The 12,127-nt window shown below is 38.8% G+C and overlaps 1 protein-coding gene across 1 annotated transcript in view; it reads right to left on the bottom strand.

Moving 5' to 3' along the window:
• The window catches only part of DCHS2 (dachsous cadherin-related 2), a gene marked incomplete at both ends in the record, with an annotated part of 118,354 nt that overhangs the window by 71,783 nt on the left and 34,444 nt on the right, over positions 1 to 12,127 (bottom strand). The window lies entirely within an intron of this gene.

Genomic DNA, 12,127 nt, shown 5'->3' on the forward strand with positions numbered 1-12,127 from the left:
TATATATATACACATATATACTAAGTCCTGCTGACAAGGAAAATCAGCAGCAGGAGAAAACCTAAATGGGTGATGGCTAGAGGCTGGAGCAGGGCAATGGTAGCCATGAGGCAGGGCGTCCTGATCCTGGGCACAAAATGCCTATTTCCAAACAGAAACACATGCACTCCTCCTTTCTTTCCAGCTATGCTTGGTCTTCTTGTGTTACCAATGGACCAAGCTAGACCATGTGCTAGAGGTATACAAGATGCTTTCAGAAGCCTGTGACTTTCAACACGCCGCATCACCTTCCCTCAGCTGGGTTTTAAAGGACTCACAAGCCATAGCACCAAAAGTAGGGTGTCAATGCTTTTCAGCTGAAGGTGTGATTCAGGCAGTAACTAGTCTATAAAGCATTAAAAAACCCCCAATAATTTAAAAACATCAGGTGAATTTAAGTTTAACACAGAACACTCTTTAAAGTTTTTTTTCTAACACTAAACACCTTTCTTTTGATGCATGGGGGGTGGGCAGAAATCAACATACCCTTTAAAATATTATAAGAAATGTTTAGTATAGCAATAGGTTTTGCCATTACCGTATACATGTGCCTTGTGAGAAGAGGCTGAGGGAACTGGGCTTGTTTAGCCTAGAGAAGAGAAGGTTTCAGGGGGTTTAACACCCACGCCCCAGTGTGAAGAGGATGTTACTGGAAAGACAGCACCAGGCTCTCTCCTCAGGTACAGAGCAAAATTCTTGCTCTTTGGACAAGCGGTAGATTGGTTAAATAAGTATTTGATAAACAGAACAGTTTTCTACATTGCATCTTCAATTTTATTGCCCTATGATCTCTGATAACAAAATATTTTGTGCCAGGTTTGGCTCTTCTTTGGAATGTTCCATTGTGGAGGTTTTGACTTAAATTTACAAACATCTTGGAAGAATATAATTTTTAAAAATATGTATACATAAAGAGAGACAGTTTTTTAGTTCTCTAATTTGTCATTACTGGAGATACTTAAAGTATTTCTCCTCTTCATTTGGTTTAATTTTCTACTTTTATGATAAATCTTGTGTTTTCCATCAGCCTACCTGTGCAAGTACAATGCCTGAAGACCTTAATGGAGTTCTGGAAAGCTTATTATTGTAAAGCCTGAGAGTCACAACTGGCAAGAGTTCACAGAGAAGACCTGTGCCAGCCATCACCTGCATCTGGCCCAGGCTGGAAAGGTGAAACCCACAGCCATCAACCTCAGACAGGGCAAAGGCAGAAGTCTGCACACAACAGACAGTACTGATAAATGTCTGGCACAGTTTTAGGCACAGTTTCAAGGAAGACCAAGCAGGACAGGCCAGGGACATTTCCTAGCAATAAGTTTGGATGAGATCATCCTGTTTTGGGGTTATAAAAATTTTTTGCTGCATGGAGACAAGCTGTGCCAGGTCATTTGGCCTTAGGGCCCCAGGACAACCCTTGGCTGCTTCTCCTACTAGTACAAACGTGGCCCTGAGGACCAGTCAGTGCCTTCATCACACACTCACTTCTTTGCCCACATAGGAATTGTTTTGGCATTAAGGTACTGAACTGGGACTGAATTAAAACCAAATGAATGAAAACATAGCTTGGAAAGGCTGAAAAGCATAGAGTGGGGAAAGGGAAATGATGCAAAAACTACCAAGGCAAATTATAAAGCTAAAACTTACTCTAGACCAGTTACTTCCATCAGAATTTTAAAAAGACAATAACAGTCCAAAAGATACAAGTTATTTCAGGGTTGGTGGGTGTTTTTTTGTTTGTTTTGTTTGGTTCTTTTTTCTGTTGTTGTTGTTTTGGATTTTTTGCTTGTTGCAGTTTTATTGTTTGTTTTTAAGTGCCCTCTGGACTCCATTTCTGCATGGATGCTTGTGATTTGCTTTATTTCAAAGTGGTATCACTGTGACTGTAATTGCACCATATCCTCCAGTGCATCTTTCCCCCTCCAAAATGGTTTCTCACAGCACTGAAGGCCATTATACCAGAGTTTCTGGTGCTGCAAATGGAAAGCTCCTCCACAGGAGCCCTGTGGTCACAGAGCCCTTCACACTCCTTTCACACCCTTGCAGTTTGCATCTTGCAGCTGCAGCACAGGGTGCAATGTGCAGCCACTCCTGATCCCAGTCCAACCACTCATTCAAAGTAAGTTAAAGGCAGAACTCACACTCAACTTCAGCAGAACAAAGATTTGGCTGTAAAAATGCTTTACAGCTGTATATAAATCAAGTCTACATCACATGTATTTCACCAGCCTTGTACTTTATAATTTCTATCATAAAAAATAATAAAATCTAAGCTTACTATGTTCTCAGTACTCTGCCACCATGATGCTATGGAACAGTAATTCACCTCGCTCATATAAGAAAATTATTTCAATTTATTTCGTCTGCCTGAAATCTAATGCAGGTGATAATACTAAAAGGTTTTGTCTCCCTGTGCCTACCTGCAGTTGCATGTGTAAATGCTAAAAACCTATGTCTGCAGAGGAGCATGGGTGATTAATTGTGGGTGTGAAATTTGAGGGTATTGTTAGAATTTTAGCCTATTATGTTTAGCAACTTTTTTTTCTTTCTTGTAAATTAAGCAGTCCTCAGACTGTGAACAGCACATGCAAAGGAATAAGGAATGATGAATTTAAATAAAAATTCTTCAGTTCAAAACAACAGAAATTCTCAGGTCTAATTGTGATCAGCTTAAATTACTTTAATAACCTTTCAGCTAGGAGAACTAAGTGGCGCCAACTTCTGCATTTATAGAAATGCTGTCTTTCTCCCCGTTCAAGTCCTTCACATCCACTCAATTTCTATCCACTTAATAGGCCTTTTTTTTTTCCATCACTCAGCAATTTTGCCCATGGAATCTTCAATCTGAAGAGGGAAGAATCTGGAATTAAAAGTGAATGAAAAATTTACTGTACCAGCAATTAACTATTATCAATGCAAACTGATTTAAAGAGGGGGACACCACTAAAAACATGCTAAGAGATTCAAGTTTTCTGATACAGATGAAGGGAACAGGTTACTACAGATTTTAGGAATTCAAGCACATGGTAGTCATGGTGTAAAACACATCAGGTTATGATAACATACTGTGCTAGTACCAATCCTACAGAGTATTAGAGCAGTTAAGCACCTGAGAGCTCTGAATTACAGCAGTCCAAACAGAAGGAAATGAAGGCAGCAGCAGGAATTTTCACAGCAGATTGATCAAGACTGTTGTATGTCAGCAATATCATGGAGGTGATAGAGCTGAAAGGATTTATATGCCTTGGAGATGCAGAAGGCAAGAGAGTACTGGGCTGTAACACCTCTGTTCTGAGAGGCTGAATATGAGATTGGGATCTAGGAAAAAAGAAAGAGGGTAAAAAAGAAGAGTTATGCTCGCAAAGCCCTTCTCATTCTTTCACTAAACATGTTTTCAATATACTAATTTAAAGATACGTGTTATTGAGGAGTGTAAACTTGGGAATAAGGAAAGACAGGACAAGAAACATGTTTAAAAGCCAGCCAAAGTCATGATATAGACAGCTACTGGCTGGACTTCTCCTGTCAGTCATGCTTTTTGTAGCCTACATCCTTTAGTCTGTTTGTACACTGCTTAGAGTGCAAACACGTCAAAGTTTCTTCTGTCCTCCTGACACTACCAATAAAGTAATAAGTGGTCATAATGAAGACATCATCTCAGGAGAGGGAAAAAGGGGAACCTAGAAAAAAAGTTATGGAGAAAAATGGGGAAAAAAAAAAAGCAAAGCTGATCCATCAATGTGATGCTTAAACAAACAGATATTGATGCATGAGAACAATAAATGGTGGAAATGGTAGACTCCAAGCATTATAAGGACAGAAAAGGACAGAAAGATAGACACTTAAAGAAACATTAAAACAGTGTTGGAAGTGCAGAAATTACCTTTATTTGCATTTGCAAAGAGGTACTAATCTCAGAGAAAAGAAGATAAAGGGAATGACTATGTAATTAAGGATCATTAATCTCACCTACACGTACACTTCAATCCTATAACACATGTGAGGTTTGAATGAAAAAAAAAATGCTGGCACTTAAATAGGATGGAACAGAAACATCTTGTTTAGTGTTATGCTTTAAATATGGACAGACTTTACAACTAACAGAAAGCAAACGTTTGGCAGATCCTGAGCTGGTTCAATTCTCTTCCGTGGAACTATAACAACTCACAGCAATGGGCAACCCCTTCACATATTTTACAGACATGAAACAATATTATCAAGAAATAAAAAATAATATTATAAAGAATTATATCAGGTCCTAGAGCCCAGACTGTTTTAAACACTGATTCATTTTCAGAGAAGAGTCCCCAATTTGATTTCTTTGTTTCGACTGCCTCAGAATCCTCAAGCATATATTAACTGCCATCCTACTCTTTCAACGGACTAAAATAAAGTTCCTGTCTATTGATTTAGATTTCTTTATAACAACACAATATATTTTGAAGAGCAGAGCAAATATTTTAAACTGTATGCAAAACAGGAGAAATTACCTGTGCACACAAAACCACATCAGAAAATGTAATCTTACTAACTGTGCAGGTCAAAAATTTAGGACCATGCACTTTGCAGCCTATATGACGACCACTTCTAGGATTTAGAGGATGCAACCTTAAAGTTCACTGCTTTGCAAAGCTGAGTTTCACATGTGGGTGACGCAAATTTATTTTTTGGCTTTCAGATCAACAGACTAAAAGTAGACTACAATGGGAAAGAGCAGGCACTTTGGCCAAATAAATAATGACAGTGGTCCTCTCTGATAGCAATGAAATGAGACTAAAAATATTAAATCAATTTTACATGGCTTAAGAATTGCTCCCATACCACATATTTTGTCACATTTACTTCATTTGATTTCAACTAGTAAGATATAGCTTTCATAGCTCATAAAATGTGTTCAGGGGACCCTTAATGTCAGAGTGTAAAATAGAGTTTTACTTTATGCGTAAAAAGGGTGTTTAATTCTTTCAGTTTTACTGATACTGTGAAAAGCAAGTTAACTGCCAGCAATCAGTTTTAAAGAAAATGAGAATGTAGGTTAAATAAAAACACACTCCTCTACTTCAAAATAATATTCAGCATCAAAATGTAAGACAGGACACGGCAGATAGAGACATAGGGAAACCAGCAGGAAACTGAAACGGTTCAACGATAGAGTTATGCTGCTGCTGAATGGTATAAGCATGGTCCTGTCCTTCAGACACCCACAACCTAAAATCCAACATCCTTCCAATTAAAGCACTGAAGGACACCAGGCCAGTTCACGGTGGCATGGCAATGCACAATGGCAGACCCTTACCAGAGGACAGCTGCAATTCCACATGCAGGCAACCCAAATGCCACCAGAACGGCTGACTGCCAGCATTTTGCAAAAACTCTGCCACACCAGACCCTTGTGCCTGGCTGCAGGGAAGGAGAGGAGCAGCCTGGTTGATGGCAGGCTGTCAGTAAAATGAGTAGAAGTACTGGCAATGGAATTACTGATACTGAATACTCATATTCACAAGAGAGGGTCATTTGGGTGCAACTGTGCCTGTGAGATTGAGATTAGCACATGAGCTGCAAGAAACACACATCATCAGATGTCTAATTCAGTGCCCTTACTTAGAATCCTGTTTGGCAAGAAAACAGCACACAAAATACAAACCCATGATCGTCACCGTCACAGCTGCCTGAGGTGAGGTGAACAAAAATGCTCATGCCAAATCTGAAAGGAGTCTTAATAAATACATTACTTCTCAGGGTTTTTATCTGTCTGTCTCAACATGCTTGATCACTGCCCATCTCCCTGGTGCCACGGGTTTAATGCACTGGAAGAGGAATAAAGCTTCAAACCTACTTGCTTACATCCTAAAGGCATGAGCCTCTATTTCAAGAATGATTTGCCTGAGGACTTACCATCTTGTCCTTGAACAACAATTTGCAAGTGACAACAAAGAAAGTCCTGCTTCTCATCCTCAAACTAGGCCCTATCTGGAAAGCTGCAAACCAAAATCATATGTGGAATTTAAGCTGAACATTCAACTGGCATTGCTACTCACTTTGCTAACCACCAGAGATACCACATACTCAAAAAACGAAACGAACAAACAAACAAAACAAACAAAAACCAAAACATACACACACACACCAAAAAAAAAAAAAAAAAGAAAAAAAAGAAAAAACAAAACAAAAAAACCCCCAAAGAATAGCAAAATCTTTAGTCCTTGTCCTTGCTCTGATGCAAAATGTCTTCACTGTGCTAGGCAGGTCAATGGACCTGACATCAATCTTTCTGCATTCTTTTCACCTCCTGTAGCACAGAAACTACCACAACTGAACAACTGACACTAAGCGCTACACAGATACGACCTTGCAAACCTCTTCTGCAGCAGATCCTGGTTCTTCCATGTCACTCCCAGAACTGTCATCAGTTTTCCAAAGATGCTCATAACTGCTTCATTCAAGTCCCATCAGGAATATTCATTAATTAAATCTCAACAGCCTTCTAATTAAAAATACAGAAACATTAACCAGGGATGGCATTCGCGCTCTTTAGAAAATACATGGGTAGGTTAGTCCCAGAACAACACCACCTAGAAAATAAGAGGAACGCTGTAGCCATGCCACTCCATTTGGAGAGGAAGAGACACTAATCACTGCTCCTTGTTCCTTCTGTGCTCACCACCTTGGAGATGAACAGAAGAAAACAGAACAAAACCTCCCACCCCTGTAACATAAAGGCCCTGAAGATGACTCACTTTTTTTCAGCTGAGTTCCCTACAATTCACTAGAGTAAGAACTGAAAAAGTGAGAATTCAACTCCTCTTCCTTAGCTAGAAGGTGCAAAATAATTGATGACAATGAACAAACCTCAAATAAAAATATTGACAAATCTTTGATTTACTGTTTTCAGTTAGTCTATAGAAAGCAAGGAGGATTAAAATCACTGGAGGAGAAAACAGCATAAGTACATTACAGCATCACGCTTTCATTCTGAAAAACAGACATCATCCAGCAAGCCAAGTCCAGATGCAAGAAGAATGGGGCATTTTAGTCCATATAGCAATCTGCAATTCCTGTTCTGGTTTTAGCCAGAGCCTTAAGTCACTTCAATTTAACCCAAAAGTTCCTGAATGTCTTCAGTTTTGTTGCTAACCCTCCCACAAAATGGCACAAGCAGCTAAATCCCATTGGTGCTACCAAGGACCCAGAAGTGTGGGAGGCAGGCCCAACTTGGAAGGCATGCCTTCATCACATCAGCAGGATCTGGACCAGCACAAAATACAGTTGTTGATGTCTGAATCAATAGCAAGAAGTAGTGTTGCTAACGCCTACCTGTTACATGGTAGAGTAGTGGCTATAACGCGTTCTTTGAGAGCAGGAAGCTCAGGTTCCAGCACCAAAAACGTCTGCTATAAGGACCATCCAACTCTATCAGTCTAGTTGGTCTAATTGCCTTCCTTCTTATCAGGCAAGTATAACCAAATAGAACATAATTTATTTTTATTGCCCATGTAAACTGGAAGAACAGAAATGTAAAGAGAACCTGTATCTGAGGAAGGAAAACCGTTTTTCATAGCAACCAGCAAATATTTGCAGGACTAAAGTCTAATTTAATCACCAAAGTCAAGACTTCTACTTTTCAGTAAAAGCAGCTTCATCCATTCATTAATGCTGCTCACATACTCTGCAATAATTTTAGATTTTATAACATGCTAAAGCCTTGCTATGCACTGTTAAGAGTTTAAGTACAAATGCAATTTTATTCAATAATTTTAGTAGCTGAAGAGCTCCAAGTCTGAGTATCTCTGCCAAGCAACAGCAAAGTACAAAAATTTCCCTATTCTGTGCTAATTGCATAAAGCAAGGAGTCATGGGTTTAATAATCTAGAATATCTATCACACAAATAAAGAAATATTTTGTAAAGAACATGTTATTTAAATCATCTTGCACTGGAGCATGTTTTAACTTTCAGTGGCAGGATTCATTTTAAAATGGTATTTAATAAGATGATTTAGAAAGCAATAACTCAAGGTAACAGCTGTCTTGTTCCTTAAGACATTTTTCCCATTTGAATACCTTGCTATGAACAATAAATTTATAATATGACTTATTGGCAGTATCTGTTATTACATTAATTAAAATAAGTCAATTTTTTGCTTAGGTAAATCAACATAATTACTATACTTATAAAGCTGTAATGTGATACACCTAGCTAGCTGAGCCGAAATGATTAATACATATCCTGAATGCAGAGTAAGTGCGTGACCTTAAAACTGAACACTAATGATAAAAAGATACATATGTATTGTATATATACTCATGTCTCTAATAGATAGATTACAGGAGGATGCTGCAAGGGAGAGAAAGAAGTGCAGAAGTGAATAAGCAACCTTGCACCCGGCTGCCCCTTCCTTTGTGGCATGCAGGTTTGTGCAACTGGACTTCAAGTCAGATCAGGGAGATGATCCAGCCAAAGCTCATCATAAAAACTACATTATTGGTGCAACGTTAGATTTTAGCCAGGTCAGTTCCTGAGGCAGCTGACCCCAGGGCAAATGGTAGTGGCAGGAAAGTGCAGTCTGGGTATAGCCTAAAAGCTCTTTCAGAAGCAGCATGGATTTAAGACAGGCTGAAACTGCACACTTACGCATGTTTTTGCAAACATTTTCCAAGTCCCAAAACCAGTCTCAGCTGCTAATGCCTGACCACAAACCACAATGCTGCAACCAATACTCCTGGTTAGACTGATACAACTATTTATGGAACCAGATCACTATGTGAACAAGATCACTAAGAGCAGAGCTTAAATCCTCCACTTAAAGCAGCAGAAAACAGTATAAAACCCAAGAAGCTTTATTTATATTTAGCCAGGTTATGTCAAAAATTCTTTCTCTAGTTCACTTTAGAGTCACACTAGAAAGGATAAACAAGCAGCCAAGGTAGAAATCTCTTAAATTGATTTTGCTGTCAGAGAAAAAGGATTTGTTATAGCATCTTTACAGTAAACAAAGACCATGAGTAGGCTGCCTAAATTTCAACTTACAAGTACACTTGTAAACTGCTGCACTCATTGGAAAAATGTGGTGGTTTAACATATCTGAAAGGATAGCATGGAAGGCCAGTTGGAGGGCTGATGTCACTGGAGGAGTAACCTTTGAGATATCATTACTGGCCCTAGCAGAAGGCTGCCTCAGAAAATGTACAGCTTTGCTTGAGCCCAGAGAAGGTCGCAGAGAGGGTCCACCCAGAGACCACTCCCTGCCATTGCAGCATTGGCTGTTCTATGCTTTCCATGCAGATGTTTTCTGAAGCAGTGAGTTGACTGGTCACCACCTTCCCATAAATCAGGAAGGAGTCCTCCACAAAAAAAGCCCAAAACAACAACAACAAAAACAAACAAACAAAACCCACAAACAAACACACAGAAAAACACACACATAAGCTTTTGACCTGCTGTTCCAGTTTGTTCTTCAGTTAGTGGTGGGCTTCCTTCTAGCCATACTTCTGTTACAATTCTTTATCCTGTTTCCTGAGTCAATGAGTTAAATGCCAATAAATTTGTTTGATTTACCTACGTTCATCTACACACCATTGAAAAACAGGTGTTTTGTTTACATCCATTAAGAATCAGGTTTTGTAGCAACTATAGCAGGTGGTATTAATACCAGTGCAGGTCAGATAACTGCAATATCATTATCATCATCAGCCTATTATTTTTTTGTTTTTGTTTGGATCAGCATAGTGATGTCCAACAGCACCACTTCAAAATGGGTTTTATAGGACACATCAGCATAGACAGGCAAAGGTTGCCTAACACTCTGATTTTGAATGCTTATTCAAGTAGTCTGCCAAATATTAAGAAATATCAAATGCTTTTTACTGTTCAGACCACTGCTGGAGCCTGACTATCCTCCCTAGCTGTCCCTCCCAGCTAGGACAAGAGAAAAGATCAGCTTCTGTTCCAGCTCCTGGCTCTGCAAGATGATGACTTCACCCTTTTGTTGAAGGAGTCTGACAACATTTAGAATCAAAGGTTGGTTTGTTTGTTGAGGGGGGGGGAGGGATTGTTTGGGTTTTTCTTTTCTTAAGGTGTTTTTGTGCCAACAGAAGTCACAGAACTTTGCAAATCCCACAGGGAATGACCTGCTGGTTCTGGCATCTGAATCTCTTCAGAAAGCTGGCACCTACTGCCATGTCCTCTTGTGAATATACGTTGGTGTGCCTACAAGCAATATCACACTGTTAATAACATCTTCTAATCTTCAATGAGCACCTTAGCTTGGCTCTCAGAAATATGGCCTCAACTACTTTCAGTTATTCCCTGTAAAGTTGTGTCCCTAAGCATTAAAAAGAAGAATAAACTCCCTCCTAAGGAAAGCATATATTTTGTGTAACTGGAGCCTTATAAATCAGAGCCAATTTATATTTGGAAGTAAGCAGATGAGGGCTCTTTTAGCTCATTTCTGCTTTTATGGAAAATTTAAAACATGGCCAAACTCACAGCTTGAATAATGTATTCATAGCACTTTGAAAAAATATTTTCGTATTTCATTCATTGTAGACAAAAAATTAGCAAGGGATCTATATATCTCCTAATGATTGGTGCAGAAATGAAGCCTGACACAAAGTATAGAGACTTTTCTCCTCTCCTTCTTTCTAAGTCAATTTTTCATATGCATCCCAATTTTGTTTCCTAACTCTCCAACACTGCATGTCTACATTTCTAGCTATTTTTTGCTCTATACAAGTCTCACATTCACACAAGTTAGAGGCCAGCAGACTACAATGTGCAACAATAAGCAATCATCAGAAAGATCAAAAGGCACAGAACACGCAAAATCTTAACCTCAACAGCATGACACAAAGCAAAATCTGGGATACTGTTTAACAAAAAAGAAGCCTTTAGTTCTTTATTGGGTCCAAAATACAAAACCCACCGAGTGCACAATAAATGTATGTAACTAGACCAGCAATTTCTTCAATTTAAGTTAGCTATATATTTTACAAATACGACTCAGATGATCCAGCTTTGAATATGCAGAGATGGCAAAGCCATTCTCAAAAAGTTAAAGGACATCACCTATGATCCATGATGTCTAAGCAACAATATACAGAAGCAACATGAAGTCACTGCTACTCTGAAGTTAATATAAGCTGTTCTAAGGATAGAGCTTTTAAACATCCTCAATATCTAAAACAGACCTTACTATAAATTACTTCCTGCTCCCAAACTACAGTTCCTAATTAGTGTTACAAGAATTATACTTACTATGCATTCAATGAAAACTCTGTCCAGTAAAGGGCTAGTAAATTTAGTTGATACACATTATCATGCCAACTAAGCCTAATATCAATACTGAAAACAATTGTGTACACACACTTTTCACAAGCTACAGTTCTTCAAATGAACACAGTAACATCTGGGTCATTAACTACACCATCTCAGAATTACAGGGCCAGAAGTATATCCATCCCCTTTGCAGACAAGGCTGAATGTCTGAGTGAACAAATTTTAATTAGTAAAAGCAACAGATGGATTAAGTTCCAGGAAGGAAATGAGAAGGGCTGACAGGGTATAAATTGGCCAAATCAATGATACAGACAGACGCATCCATCCCTTTTCTTTTCTGATAAGGAATTCTCCACAAACAGGACACTGGAGTTCTACATGGTTCCTATACTTCTTGCACAACAGAAGTCAGAGCTGTTTTGAAGTGAGAGATGATGAAAACCAGATGGTTAGGTCCATTTGCTCAGCTCCAGAATTCTCTGAAGTCTTGCTTTCTCTTAGGAAAAGGAAATACTCTGTTCTGGGGACTGGTTCTGAACATTTTGGATATAGCCCCTTCAGTGATCAAAGCAGCTAACTGGAAAAAAATTTCAGCTTCAGTGAGCAGAAGAGCAAGACACTGCTGGCAAATAGAAGCATTCTTCAGTATCTGCTCTGCAGAAACAAAAATTAAAAACATAGCAACTCCAAAAAGAAGTGTATGTCCAATTTGGTGTATGCAGGATTTGCGCATCCATATGTTTAGAGAGGATTGAGGCCTCCCTGAATATTCAGACAGTATGTCTCTAACACTAAATCACTTTATCACATGTGCTACT

This window comes from Nesoenas mayeri (genome assembly GCF_963082525.1).
Source record: "Nesoenas mayeri genome assembly, chromosome: 4".
In the NCBI taxonomy this organism is placed as follows: domain Eukaryota; kingdom Metazoa; phylum Chordata; class Aves; order Columbiformes; family Columbidae; genus Nesoenas; species Nesoenas mayeri.